This window comes from Leptonychotes weddellii, chromosome 10 (assembly GCF_054177405.1).
Source record: "Leptonychotes weddellii isolate Sample4059 chromosome 10, ASM5417740v2, whole genome shotgun sequence".
In the NCBI taxonomy this organism is placed as follows: Eukaryota; Metazoa; Chordata; class Mammalia; order Carnivora; family Phocidae; genus Leptonychotes; species Leptonychotes weddellii.
The window spans coordinates 81209297-81224531 of NC_138378.1; the positions used below are offsets into that span (position 1 = coordinate 81209297).

At 32.3% G+C, this 15235-nt stretch overlaps 1 protein-coding gene and 1 long non-coding RNA gene across 3 annotated transcripts in view; one reads left to right on the forward strand and one right to left on the reverse strand.

Annotated features, from left to right (window-relative positions):
* LRRTM4 (leucine rich repeat transmembrane neuronal 4) overlaps nt 1-15235 on the reverse strand; it is a 649649-nt gene that overhangs the window by 476008 nt on the left and 158406 nt on the right. The gene's annotated exons all lie outside the window — the stretch shown is intronic.
* LOC145715916 (uncharacterized) overlaps nt 1-15235 on the forward strand; it is a 396987-nt gene that overhangs the window by 27320 nt on the left and 354432 nt on the right. The window lies entirely within an intron of this gene.

Genomic DNA, 15235 nt, shown 5'->3' on the forward strand with positions numbered 1-15235 from the left:
TATATATACCACATCTTCTTTAGCCATTCATCTGTTGATGGACATCTTGGCTCTTTCCACAGTTTTGCTATTTTGGACATTGCTGCTATAAACATCGGGGTGCACGTACCACTTCGGATCCCTACTTTTGTATCTTTGGGGTAAATACCCAGTAGTGCAATTGCTGGATTGTATGGTAGCTCTATTTTCAACTTTCTGAGGAACCTCCATACTGTTTTCCAGAGTGGCTGCACTGGCACGATTAGAATCTTAAGAAGGGCAGATGGGGCGCCTGGGTGGCTCAGTTGGTTAAGCGACTGCCTTCGGCTCAGGTCATGATCCCGGAGTCCCAGGATCGAGTCCCGCATTGGGCTCCCTGCTCAGCGGGGGGTCTGCTTCTCCCTCTGCCCCTCCCCCCTCTCATGTGCTCTCTCTCTCTCTCTCTCTCTCATTCTCTGTCAAATAATAAATAAAATCTTTAAAAAAAAAAAAAAAGAAGGGCAGATGACCCAAACTGGGTCATTAGTGCTTTTCCTAAGGATTCCAAACTTGGTAGAAAATAACATTCTTGTTCCCTTATCAAGAGACTATGATACAGTTGTATTTGACATGTCTAAAGCCCTTTTACAGTAAGAGAACTTGAAGCTGGCACTGAGAGAAAAGCATGGAAAGCTTGAATCTGGCATTAAGAGATGTGGATGGAAAGATCAAATTTAAGCCCTGAAAGCAATCAGCTCAGAAGCCAGTCATTTGAAGTCACAGAAGCCAATATATCTTCTATTTTCTTTAGCTAGCTCATTGGGTTTCTGTCACTTGCAAGCAAAAGAGTCCTAACTAACACAGATACAATTATTGTTTATTGTGTAGGAAATGGAGAGCTCTTACGTTTTCTAACATACATTATAATAATGTTATTCTAAGTAAGTGTCTTGATCCCATAATAAAATAGATTGCTCTAGGAAAAAAATATTAAAATGTTTCACAGAAAATAATGCAAATCATATTATTGAGTTAAAACACTAGGCTTCCCAAACCCCAATTTAGTTGTTGAATTTCATCCAGTGTATATTAATTTTTGAAGACTAGTCGATCTCAAATTTGTAGTAATAAAATATTTTATTCTGCATTCTATTTTAAAAACTTAGATTACAATTTTAGTTATTTATGGTCACTAGTACTTGGGTAACTTATACTGACGTCCCCCCAAAAAATCTTGAAAAGCAAAAAAAATCACATAAACAATTGAAAATGTCATGACTTTGAAATTGAAATATACTCTGAAGATTGAATAATGAAATAATTTTAAGCTATATTTAGCAAATATTTGTTTATTAGGTATGTGCCCACTATGTGCCAGTTACTATGGTGAAAACCTAGTATGTTTATATTAATGGTAAAAACAAATACTCGGTAAGATAAATATCTTTGTATTTCGTGCTATGAGGTAATAAGAAATTGCGATACAAATATAAGTATGAAAGTGGTCAGGGAATGCTTCTCTGAAGAAGGAATATTTAAGCTGATATCTGAAACTAGAGAAGAAGTTAGGCAGGTAGGATTGCTGGAAGAGTATTCCAAGAAGTTTGAATATTTGATATAAAGGTCTTTAAGGAATTAGTTTGTTGCAGTGGAGAAATAGAAAAAAATGGATAGAAAAATGTATGTAAGATTTGGATAAAAAATAGATAAAATTTAAAAATTGGTGCCAGTCTCACCATTGAGTGGTATTCACACAACCTACCTAAAAGAGGAAAAATAAGCAAGCAAGCAAAAAAATCAGCATTCTCAAAATGATGTAAATAGGACCTACTGTTCCAGAACATAGTATTCAAAATATCCAGAATACAAATCAAAATTACTCTATATACAAAAGATATATATCATAATACATATTAAATATGTCATATTGCATTGATATGTCATAATAAAAAAGACAACAGAAACCAATTAATTCTTAGATATTCAGATGCTGGAATTAGGTGACAAAGACTATAAACAGCCATAAAAATGAAGCTCCAGGAAGTAAGATAAACACTTTTCAAATGAATTGAGCAATACCAAATCTTGGCACAGAAACAGAAATAAAGAAGTAAATGGCAGTTTTGAACTAAAAATAATGGATTGGGCTTCAGAGAAGTATAGGAATTAAACAGGAAAATGTGAGTGAACTTGAAGATTTAGCAATAGAAACTATGCAATCTGAAAAACAGGGAGGAAAAATATTGAGGAAAAAAATGAACATAGAGACTTACGGGGCAAAACCAAAAGTTTAATATTTGTGTTATCGTAGCATCAGAAGAAAAGAAAAGTGTGGTACAAAACAAAAATATTTAAACATAACGGCTGAACACTTCCAAACTTTGTGAGGTGATGAATTCACAAATTCCAAAACCTCAGAGAATTTCAAATAGGGTTAACTCAAAGAAATCCATGCCAAGATATATTGCAATCAAAACACTGAAAACTAAAAACACAACACTCTTAGAGCAACTACTAAAAAAAAAAAATCAAAAGTAAAACCCTCAATAAAAACTGAAGGAAATAATGAAAATATACAGATAATTCAAAGAAGGAAGGAAATAAAATAGAATTGCAAAATAAATAAAAAATAAAAAGTAAACTCCCAACATATCAATAACCATATTAAATGTATACTGTGCAATCATACCAATTAAAAAAAAACAAACAGATTGCTGGGGTGCCTGGGTGGCTCACTCAGTTAAGTGTCCGACTTGTGACTTCGACTTAGGTCATGATCTCATGTGTTGTGAGACTGAGCCCTGTGACTCAGTGTGTGAATTCTCTGCCTCTCTCTTTCCCTCTGCCATTCCCCTCACTTGTGCGCGTGTGCTTTCTCTCTCTCTCTCTCAAATGAACAAATAAAATCTTAAAAAAACCCATCAGACTGCCAAAATACATTTTTAAAATGGTAAATTGACCTTTATTAAAGTTAATTTTTTTCTCTAAGACATGAAGTGGTAAGAGAAGGAAAAAGCAAGCCACGGGTTTGGGAATTTATTTTCAAATCAAAGATTTGTATCTAAAATTGAGAAAAAGGACTTGTACCTAAAATATATTAAAAACTCTAAAATCTGGAAGTTTCTTTTATATTTATATATATATATTTGCTGTATGAATTTGTGATCTCATTCCTAGATATTTACCCTAGAGAAATGAAAGCTTATATTCACACAAAACTTGAACTTATGTTTAGAGCAGATATAATTATAATCAAACATAAATAATAATAAGTAATAAATAATTAATTAGAATAATAAAAAAAACAAACTGAATTCAAATGTCCATCAAATGAAGGGATAAACAAACTGTGGTACTTTTACATATGAATGAAATACTATTCACCAATAAAAAGGAATGAAGTATAGTTAAACATATCAACTTGTATGACTCTGAAGGGTATTATGCTGAGTAAGAGAAGCCATTCTCAAAAATTGCATTAGGTACGATTCCTTTATATGACATTCTGAAAATGCCAAACCGTAGGGTCAGAGAACAGATCAATGGTTGCTAGGGGTTAGGCATAGGGGAGAATACTACTACAAAGTAGTACGAGGTAAGGTGATGAAACCATTCTATATACCAGCCATGGTGGTAATTACATGGATCGAACTACGTGTTAAAATTCATAGAGTGGTAAGCAAACAAAAAATGTTAGTCTTACTGAAAACAAATGAAAAAAATTTAAAGGGGCACCTGGGTGGCTCAGTCGTTGGATGTCTGCCTTCGGCTCAGGTCATGATCCCAGGGTCCTGGGGTCGAGCCCCACATTGGGCTCCTTGCTCAGCAGAGAGCCTGCTTCTCCCTCCCCCACTCTCCCTGCTTGTGTTCCTTCTCTCGCTGTGTCTCTCTCTGTCAAATAAATAAATAAAATCTTTAAAAAAAAAAAAATTTTAAAGAATATGAAAAAATTGTTCATTATGTTTGTTGGAAGATCATACAAAGGCAGAAATTGCATTAGAAAATATTAATTTAAAAGAAAATTGAAGCATTTTGTGACAAATAAATGCAAAAAAAATGAAAGCATATTATATACTTCAGGGGTAATTTTACAGTGCACATGACTATAAAAGGTTTTAATTAACCTGATTTTATGAAGAGCTCTTGCTAACTGATTTTTTTTAAAAAAACTGATACCATATAAAGATGTGTAAAGACATTTAAGGCAATTCACAGGAAAATGAAATACAAATGGCTAATATGATATGAAAAATGTTACATTTTGCTAGCGAATACAAATTTAAGAAGCATGAGAAAGTACATATGTTTAACAAAATGAGAGCGAGAGAGAGGCAGATGTGTGCAAGTGCACATATCATGTGCGTGTGTGTGTAGGAACCTGCACTTGTATGTGGACATGGGCAACTGGGCTACAGAAAAACGGACATGCAGATATGCTGCTAGTTACAATTGTTTTAATTGTTACAATATTCCTTAGAATGATTATGATTAACCTTAAAAATTTCCCAAAAAGTAGAGGAATTCTACTTCAGGAAATGAAATGAAGAAATCATCATGGATGTAAATAAAAATACAGCGATAGGGTTTTCAACTGTAGCATTACATATAATACTGAATAAATCAATAAAAATGTAAATAACCAATAACAGGTTTGATTAAACAGTACATACACAACCATTGAAATGATGTTAAGACGTATACTTACTTAAAAAGAAGATACCCCAACAGATTTTTAAAAAATGAGTTACAGAATATAAGAACGGTTTGATAATATTTTCTAAACAATATTAATTTATTTCTTAATTTGTGCACTACCTCAAATAGTTCAGATCATGTACATTAGGATATCCTGCACCCTCCTCTACAGATACTCTCTCTACCCTCTTCTTCCTGCTCTGGAACTACCTCGATGGGCAACTTTGCACTCTGGCTCGTTCGCACTCTGGCGTCTAGTTGGTTTGGACTATGTGACGCATAGACATAACTGGAAGGGCAGAAGGGTACTGAAAGTGCTTATTCCTCAGCTATTTCCTTGCAGACTGTGACCTGATAGTGGTTACATGCCTTGACCATAGGCCATATCTCCCATCGAACAGTTAAACCCTAAAGCTAGAGTTTCCACTGACCTTCAGTAACAATTGCCCCCTCTACAAACCCAGGAGATAGGATGATTTCACCCTGGTCCACACCCAGGAGTTTTTCAGCATTCTTTTTCATCATAATTTCACGCCTTTGTAAGTAGTACTTTTGTTAAATTCTCTCTTTAATTGCCACATTTTAATTACCAGGCATTTCCTGCCGGGGTCCTCAACAATAATTTCACCAAAATATTACAGGTTATTCCTTGCTATGGAATACTATTTATATATCTATGTTAGTTTATGTAAATTTACTTTTATGTATGCATTTTGTGTATCATTTACCTTTATATGGATTTTTGTAATTTCAAAAGGGAAAACAGGAAATTTACTAAAATAATGTTTCTCAAACTATCTGTGGTGAAAGATTAGTTGTGTTTTTATTCAGTCATGCATATACAGTTTTATAAAATATAATGGAAATGAATTGGGAAAATTAAATTAAAATACATACGAAGCCTACAATTTTTACATTTCAATTCAGCAGGCATAAAATACCCTGTTAAATTGGGGCGCCTGAGTGGCTCAGTCAGTTAAGTGGCTGCCTTTGGCTCAGGTCATGATCCCAGGGTCCTGGGATTGAGCTTCACATTGGGCTCCTTACTCAGTAGGGAGCCTGCTTCTTCCTCTCCCTCTGCTGCTACTCCTGCTTGTGTTCTCTCTCAAATAAATAAAATCTTAAAAAAAAAAAATACTCTGTTAAATTGCTATAAAGTTTCTAAATAGTTTAATCTCAATTAATGTAGTGTTTATAAACCTGCATCTGTTTGCAGAACACACTTTTGGAGTCATTGGTCTAAAATATGATCAAGTGAATCAACAAATAAAAGGATATCTATTTCCTTATAATTGAATCTACTTACATGTACCTCTATCTATACCTGTTTAGTTAATGATACCTGAACAAATTAAAAAAAAAAACAGTTAACAAAATGCAGAATACACACAAATATACATGCGATCTTTTTGATTACTAGAGTTTCAGAGAATAGGACTCTCTCATATACTATCTGGGGGTTGAAGATAGGCAAAACCAATAAATAAATAAATAAATAAATAAATGTTTAAATAAGCATATTTTTTGATCTGATTATTAAGTTCTATAGTACTATTCACAAGTCAAGAAAAATCAAAAAATTCAAATAAATGTCCAACCAAAACGAAATGTTTAAACTGAGCCTGGATGGCTCAGAAAGTTAAGCATCTGCCTTTGGCTCAGGTCATGAACCAAGGGTCCTGGGATTGAGCCCAGCATCAGGCTCCCTGCTCAGCGGGGAGTCTGCTTCTCCCTCTCCCCTGCCTTTCCCCCTGTTTCTGTTCTCTCTCTCTCAAATAAATAAATTAAAAAAAAATAAAACGCTTTCATAAAATCATGATGGAACACAATGCAGAGCCAATAAAAAATAAAATTATAGAGGGGTGCCTGGGTGGCTCAGTTGGTTAAGTGTCTGCCTTTGGCTTAGGTCATGATCCTAGGGTCCTTGGATTGAGCCCTGCATTGGGCTCCCTGCTCAGCAGGGAGCCTGCTTCTCCTTTTTTGCTTGCCCTGCTAGTGCTTTCTCTCTCTCTGTCAAATAAATAAATAAAATCTTAAAAAAATAAAAAATAAAATAAAATTATAGAAGCATGTATAATGTCAGGAAAAGTTTTTTTTGGGGGGGGCAAGAGAAATATGACATACAAGTATACAGAGTAGAATGTCAAATTTTAAAGTATATATATAAAATTGACATATCTCTATATATGGAAAAATATAGAAACAATATGTTAAAAGCTGTGATTTCTGTTAGAGGGATGAGGATATTTATTTAATTTATCCTTTTGTTTATATACCATCTTGAAATTTCACTGAGCCTATATTTTGAAATAAACACAGAGATAAAACTATAGAACAAATGTTACTTATGAACAGTTATCAAAAATGCACAAAATAATAATGAATAAAAGACTATCTTTAAAAGATTGTGTTTAAATAGAATTTATTACATGAATGCAGAGGTGGTTAGATTAAAAAAAATACTACCAACATAATTTTACATTCACAAATTAATGAGAAAATTAAATGAAAAGGCATTTGATAAAGTACAGCAGCCACTTAAAATAAAAACTCCAAAGAAAACAAAAAAAGATGACCATTAAAACTGACAGCAAATATGATTATAAATGTCAAACCACTAAAAGCATTTCCAGTAATATGTGGAGGTGGAAAGGGATATTGGCTAGCTCTATTTTCTTAAATCAACGATGTTTTGGAGGATCTCATGAATGCAATAAGAAAATGAAATAACATCAGAAAAGGAGAGATAATACCCTATTTATGTTAATTATAGTAGAAACTACTGAAAAGCAGTTAAAACTGATTCACTTTCATACTTTGGCTGTATACAAGGTAAATACATTAAAAAATAAAACCCTACCTCTTTTCTAGTCTAGCAATAGTTACTGGAAAAGCAGATGGAAATTTAAAAAAAGAAATCTCCTATCCACAACTATAAAAAAAAACAAAACCTAGATAATGCTTATGGATGAATTTTATAAGAATGGTCCAGCAGAAATGGTAAAGAAAATTCTAATCATAGTTTTGAAGAACACAAATAACATTTAAACAGATGGAAAGTAATACTATGCACTTAATTGGAGATTTAATTTCCCCAAATTTACTATACATTTAAAATAATTATGAAAACAATCACTGGTTATGTATTTGTTGTTGATGCCATTGTTTGTTGTTGTTGGGGTGGGGGGATGGAGATAAGATGACTTTAAAGTTTATGAGAATGAATAAGTACATTAAAAAAAAAAGACAGATTTGCTAAAGAACAATGGAAAGAGGAGACAAACTTCACCAGGTATTAGAAAGCTTACACATTTACAACAATAAAATATATATGGAAATTGTAAAAGAAATACCCAATGGAGTAGCATAGGAAATTCATAAAAATAAAATTCCAGTGTATATGAGAACATAAATTAGGAAAGTTGTGTTATCCCAACTCAGTAGGTAATTAATGGATTATAAATTACTTATTGTCATTGAGAAATCTAGGTAGCTATCTAGGAGATTCTAGATCTATCCTACACCACATGTAACAATAAATTCTAATTATCCCTCTAGTACTAGGTGTAGACTCTTCAATGATAGAGACCTTAACCACAGGAACTTCAACTCCTCCCTTCATAAATATTCCTACAGAGAGCCTAATAATGCTGAGGTGTCAGAGAATGAATTTAAAAGAATTTTAGAAATGGTAAAAAATGAATATTTACATGCTTCTTTATAAATTTTTAAGACTTCTCTGAAAGTATACATAAAATCTATCATTAAGGGATAACCAAGACTTGAAACCCAAAACTATGGGAAAAAAATGGAGATATATCTGATTATAGAGATCATTTAAAAAGTTTGTAGAAAAACCATAAACAAGTTAAAGGTACAAATAATAGAGGTGGAAAAATTTATTTCCACCAGCAAGCAGAGAAGTAATAACTACAAAATATTCAAAAATACATGAAAATTTGTTTAGACTCACAAGCACTCAGGAATATGCTGTGTGAAATAAAATTATTTCACTATAGTGATACATCATTTTAAGTTTATCACTGAAAAAAAAATTAAAGGCTAACAACAAACAAAACCTTTACTGGTGAAAATATAGGTTGATATAGTGCAAAATGAAATCAAGTGGTCAAAACCCATAAAATTCAGAAATACATATCTTTTTTGACAAGATATTCCCAATCTAAGTATTCTATTTCTTAGAAATAACTATATTTAATGATGTAAGTGGAATGATGTTCATTGCAGTATTTATTACAGTATAATGGTAAAAGATTTGAAACAAATTGAATTCCCATCAGTAATAGTATAGCTAATGACCTTATGGTACATCTATACCACGGAATATTAAAAGATAAAAGAAGTAAATCAAAGGATTTAGAAATATTTCCATGAGATATATTTGAATAAAAGCAAGGTGCAAAAAATAATACGCTTTTGTGAAAGACAAACCTTTATATATATGTATTTATGTGCATGAGTGTGTACATACACACAAACACACACACACATAAAAATATAGAATTACTTATATTAAGTCATTAACTCAGACTACTTGGTGGTCACCGTGTGCAACGAGGAAGGCAGGAAATAAGAAAATTAGAAAAAAAATCACAGTAACAAAAAACAGCAACAGGAAGAAAAAATATGAAAAATATGTATATAGGACAATAGAATTCCTTCATGAATGTGTGTATTTTATAAAAAATATATTTAAAATGAAATAGTGATTACTATGACATACACTTAGGAACAGTGGATATTTTTTGTCTACATTCTCTGAATATTCTCCTTGCTTCATTTTGTGCAATTAATGAGCTCACCTTTATTACGTGTGAAATATGTGACAGTGTAAATTAAAATGAGAAATGAAGGATCAAGGTACATAAGCATGTCCTAATTCCTAGTCAATCACGTGAACTTCAATCAATAACAAGGGAAGATTCTATTATTACAGGACAACTTTCTTTTCCTCTATTCAGCATTCATGAGAAGCTGTTCACTCTCCTCTTGATGCTGAGCCTGACCTTCCATTTTATGGAATAACAGTTTAAAGCTATTTGTTTAGTTCCCCTTACTAATGTTTGAATAACAATTAGATTTTAGGAGTGAAGTCATATTACTGATTTGATGTACAACTCACCAGATGGCCAGAGGAAAATGTGTTAGTTTCCTACATTTGATTGCAATGAAGAGTAAATTCTAGTCTCCCTCAGTGACCTAACACACTGAAGACAGATTATTCTGGCAATTATTAAGTGATCTGCAGTATCCATGGATCATTTTGTGAACTCCAGGAATTGCAATTAATTTTATGCATGACCTACCTTATTTAAAATACTTGCTATCCCAGGGATTGCTTGGAACTGAGTTGTAATGAGAAGTTCTCATTGTAATTAAATGAATGAATGAATGAATAGAAGAAGTTCTCATTGTTGTAGGTGTTTACATTTGAAGAGAGATCAGGTTTGTCCTTGCTTGATAGAGCTTAGTTTAACATGGTCTAAATATGACAATACGGGGATCCCTTAAGCCTCACAACAATTCCATCTTCCAAACCAAGATTTTATTGAAACCAGGATTGGAAACTCCAAGGGATTAGGGAGAATAAGAAAGAAGAGTGATTTTTGTTGCGCCTTAGTGCATACTATTACAAGTGTCTTTTCAGAGTAAGCTGATTGATAGAGAAACAAAGAACATAAACACTAGGAGCCTAATTGCAAGAATTTCAGCAAGGAGGGGCACCTGGGTGGCTCAGTAGTTAGGCATCTGCCTTCGGCTCAGGTCATGATCCCAGGGTCCTGGGCTGGAGCCTCACATGGGGCTCCCTGATTGGCAGGAAGCCTGCTTCTCCATCCCCCACTCCCCCTGCTTATGTTCCCTCTCTTGCTGTGTCTGTCTCTGTCAAATAAATAAATAAAATCTTGAAGAAAAAAAAAAAAGAATTTCAGCAAGAAGCCTAATTGGTAATATTAAACAAATCAAAATGAGTTAATTTTACACATATTTCCTTATTAATCATTTTAAATAATTAAAATTCATGACTAATTTTATTCTATGAGCTTGAATTGTACAACATGTAAGTTAAGCATTATAAAATGCTGATTTTATAACTTTTAAGTACTGGTTGAACACACATGTAAAAAATGAAATTCAAACTATTTTCTTTTAAAAATGCTTTTATTTATATCACAATATATAGTCTAGATATAGTAACACTAGGAAATACGAAAAATGAAACAGAAGGACCTAAATATCAAAGTAGGAAACACTACAATTTTAGTGTCTTTGCTAATGGATGTTAACCTCTCTTTTTTTTTTTTTTAAGATTTATTTATTTATTTGACAGAGAGAAAGCAAGCACCCATGGAGTGGGGAGGGGCAGAGGGAGAGAGAGTCTCAAGGAGACTCTGCACTGAGTGTGGAGGCCCCAGGGGGCTTGATCTCATGACCCTGAGATTACAACCTGAGCTGAACAGAAGAGCCGTACATTCAACTGACTGCGCCACCCAGGCGCTCCAATAGATATTAACTTTTGATGTATATTTTTCAAAGCTTTATTCTTTTTTCTCTGCAAAAAAAAAAGTGTGTATATTTTTGCTCACGGTATATTTTAAACATTTTTTTCATGTTTAAAAACTCTACAATGCCATACTTAAAGATTAAATAGTTTACTGTTGTATGGTTAAATCATAGCATAGAAAGCTCATACCTTGGTTTTTAGATATTCAGATGGTTTCAATTTTTTCCTTATTTCATATAAACTATAATGGACCATCTTTATACATATATCTTTTCTGAATGATATACATAGAGATGACACCATGTTGAAATATAATATACATATATATATATATAAGTGTGTATTTTCATCTAGGCATTTTTTTAAATTTATCATTTATTACCTTTTGAAGTGTATTTTGGTGTAAGAACACAGCTTAACCTTTAAACCAAATTGTTATCTACACATCTCAATATAACTTATTGAACAATTCACTTTTACTGCTTTGAAGTGTGGCTTTATCACATGTTATGTATTTGTGTATATACTTTTATATTTATATTTGTGCATGTATAGTTACATATTCAGGCAACACATATATGTAAACATGTTTATACACATGCACATATGTATAGATACATATGCCATTGACTAATCCATCCACTTTAGTGTTTGTTCTGGTTCCATTTTGATTTTTTTTTTAACTTATTATAGACTTGGAGTTTATTGGGTATCAGAGTAAGTCATTCTTCATTCTTATTTTTAAGATTTATATAATCTTATATTTAAGATTCTTCCCTATTTATTCTGCCAAATGCTGTCTAAACTCACTTTTCCTAGTTTTAAAAATCTCCTTGGAGTTTTAACTTTAAGTTCTTTAAAACTATAAATGAATTTTTAAAGAATACACAAGTTGGCCATGTCTGAAATTTTCTTTCTAATCTAGAGGCCAGTATAAATTTGCATAAAAGTAAACAATTTGGGAAAGTTACTTAATCTCTCCTAATTTGGGTATCCTCTCTTGTGAATGAGTATGAGAATAGTCCTTTTGTCAAGGTTGCTGTAACGACTGAGATAATTCCTATGATAAAACACAGCACCCACCACAAAGTTCTCAAGATATTGTACCTATTGTACATAAATGCCAAGTAACAAAATCAAACCAATCTAAAACTGGGGCAGCTAGGTGGCTCAATCGGTTTAGTGTCAGACTTCAGCTCAGGTCATGATCTCAGGGTCTTGGGATTTAGCCCTGCGTTGGGTGCCATGCTCAGCGGGGAGTCTGCTTGTCCCTCTACCTCTGCCCCTCTTCTCTGCTTGTGCTCTGTCTCTCAAATAAATACAATTTAAAAAATAATAATAAAAAAAGAACAATCTAAAACTAATTACCAGTCACTTAAATCATTCATCAGTTGGTAAAATAATATTTTTCATAAAATTGTTAGAACAAAATAAGTTTAGAAGATAACTTCATTTCTTACTATATCTCATTTGAATTGTTTTAATTCTTTTTTTTTTTTTAACTGTTTTGATTCTTAAAGAAAAAAAAAACAGAGAGAAGGAGAATAACTAGTAAGCAAAAGCCACTTATGATCTTAACTGCTCATCATTTGTTTAGGAGTACAGGGCTGAGAAGTCTGATTATTTTTCCTTCCCTGCATGAGGGCAAGAAAAGTCCTTGAGGTTACAGACAAGCCTGTAACATGAGTAGAGAAAAAGCCAAATAAATAAATATAGTTTTATTTATTTGTCTTGCTAGCTACATGATGGTAAATGATAACTGAAAATCACCTAATAGGCAAAAAGAATCTTCAGCTTAGTTGGTTAGAAATGAGAACAAGGATCAATTTTGTTTTGAGAAATCCTACGAAAAGGAATCAGTAACACAAGATGTCCACCGGTTTGCAGTGTCTTGGCATTATGTTATCACTTTAGAACACACAGTCACATAAACATTTATAATGACCACAGGGCTAACAGACCACCTAGGTACAAATTTCCACTTGAAATCATGGTAAAACCAAAGACTTGAAATCCAATCTTAACACTAGGACTGATGGTGGGGTTTTACAGTTATCATTCAACCTTTTCATGTGTCATCTTTTCTACCTGCAAAAAGAGGGTATTGCTATAGTCTAGGTATTATAATGTCTATGAAGATCAAATTCATTAACACATTTGAATTTTCTGAAAGAGTATAATGTACCATTCAATTTTCATAATTATGAAACACTGATCCCTCATAATTTACCATGTTTTTCTCCTCTCAGTTTGTAGAGGTTTAAGCATCCTTAATTTTTAGGGACTTAAAATAATATTTAGATGTTGTGCTTTATAATGTGTTACATGGTTATGAACTAGAATTACATTGTGTTTTGCCTGAGATATTATATGTAGGTAAACTTACATTCATATTCTTTCTAACTTCAAAATGTTTAGTTGATTTTACTTTTGTTTAGGTAGTGGAAGTGAAGGCTAATTTCAAGTTTTTAAAGAAGAAAAAATGAAAAGAGCATCCATTTACAAAAAGTGGCGTAGTGTAGCAAAATGATCAAATATGATACTGACCTTTTCCTATTTCCCACAACACATTATAAATTAGCACAGCTGGAATATTCTATAGAAAAATCAAGAATCATGGCATATTCAATTCCACATTGGTATTTTAATCATTGCTTAGGAAAATCCTTCCACAATATTCCTGATCCTCCTGAATACTAATTAAATGGAAAGTATCTAGTTAGGCTAAATGTCTGCTTCAAATCTTCCCCAGAGTTATGCATATAAATATGAACTTCATTCATTTGCCAAACCAAATTTGATTGTTTGCTCTATTCCTGGAGACGCGTTAGGTGTTAAGAAGACAAAAGACAATTAAAAGACGGCATGTCACCACAGCAAACTTAGAAACTTGACTAAAATTTATATAAATTTAAGACAAAGAAGACATATGATTTATTGCATTAGACAATATTATCTTTAAAAATTTAATTTTTAATAAGTATAACACAGATGTATACCTCATTTTAAAAGTAGTGAATGTTTATTATGAGGACTTAAGAAAAACAGATAGGGGTGAAAAATAAAATAACTCATCACTCAGACTTCTAATGTACTTCCTTCTTATGTTTTTTCTACATTTATGAGTAGTATGTTGGAATATATAATATTTTAGGCAAAAATAGGATCATACTTTATATACTGCTTTAGCATCAGATTTTTTCCCCATTTAATATAAACTGAAATCATTTCCTTAACCTTTCCCCTAAAACATGATGTTTCATATCAGGGAAAAAAATCTACTCTGTGGTTATTTTCAGTTTTTAAAAGTATTCCTTTCCATACATAATTGTTCCACATCTCTGAATATTTTCCAATGAGATAATTACTAGATGGTGAATTACTATGTTAAAGAATATAAAGCTTTAGTGTAAATTGATAAATTCCCTTCCTGAGATTTTTTTATCTCTATCTAATGGTGATACATGAGATTGTCCATTGCCTCATGGCTTTGTTAACATTTATTACCAACTTTGTAATTTTTGTCAATTTAATTTAAAAATGTCTTTCATTACTAACAGGGTACAAACATTTAATATACCACTGACCCTTAAACACTGCAAGGGTTAGGGGCACAGACCCTTACACAGCTGACTCTGTATATAACTTTTGATTCCCCCCAAATTTACTTCTAACAGCTTTGTTGAAGCCTTATCAATAAATAGTTGACTAACATATTTTGTATATGTATTATATACTGCATGCTTACAATAAAGTAAGCTAGAGAAAAGGAAATGTTATTAAGAAAATCATAAGAGAAAATACGTTTATAATACTGAACTGTATTTATTGATTAAAAAAATCTGTATATAAGTGGACCTATGAAGTTCAAACCCATGTTGTTCAAGGGTCAATCATTTACTGTGGTTAATAAATCATCTTTTTGAGTATGTGTGAATTACCTCTCTGAATACTTTGTCCCTTTCCCTACTAGGTTGTTCAAATTTTTCTTATTGATTGATGAAAGCATTTCATATTTTAATTATACTAGTCCTTTATTTTCATTTAATTCCAATATTT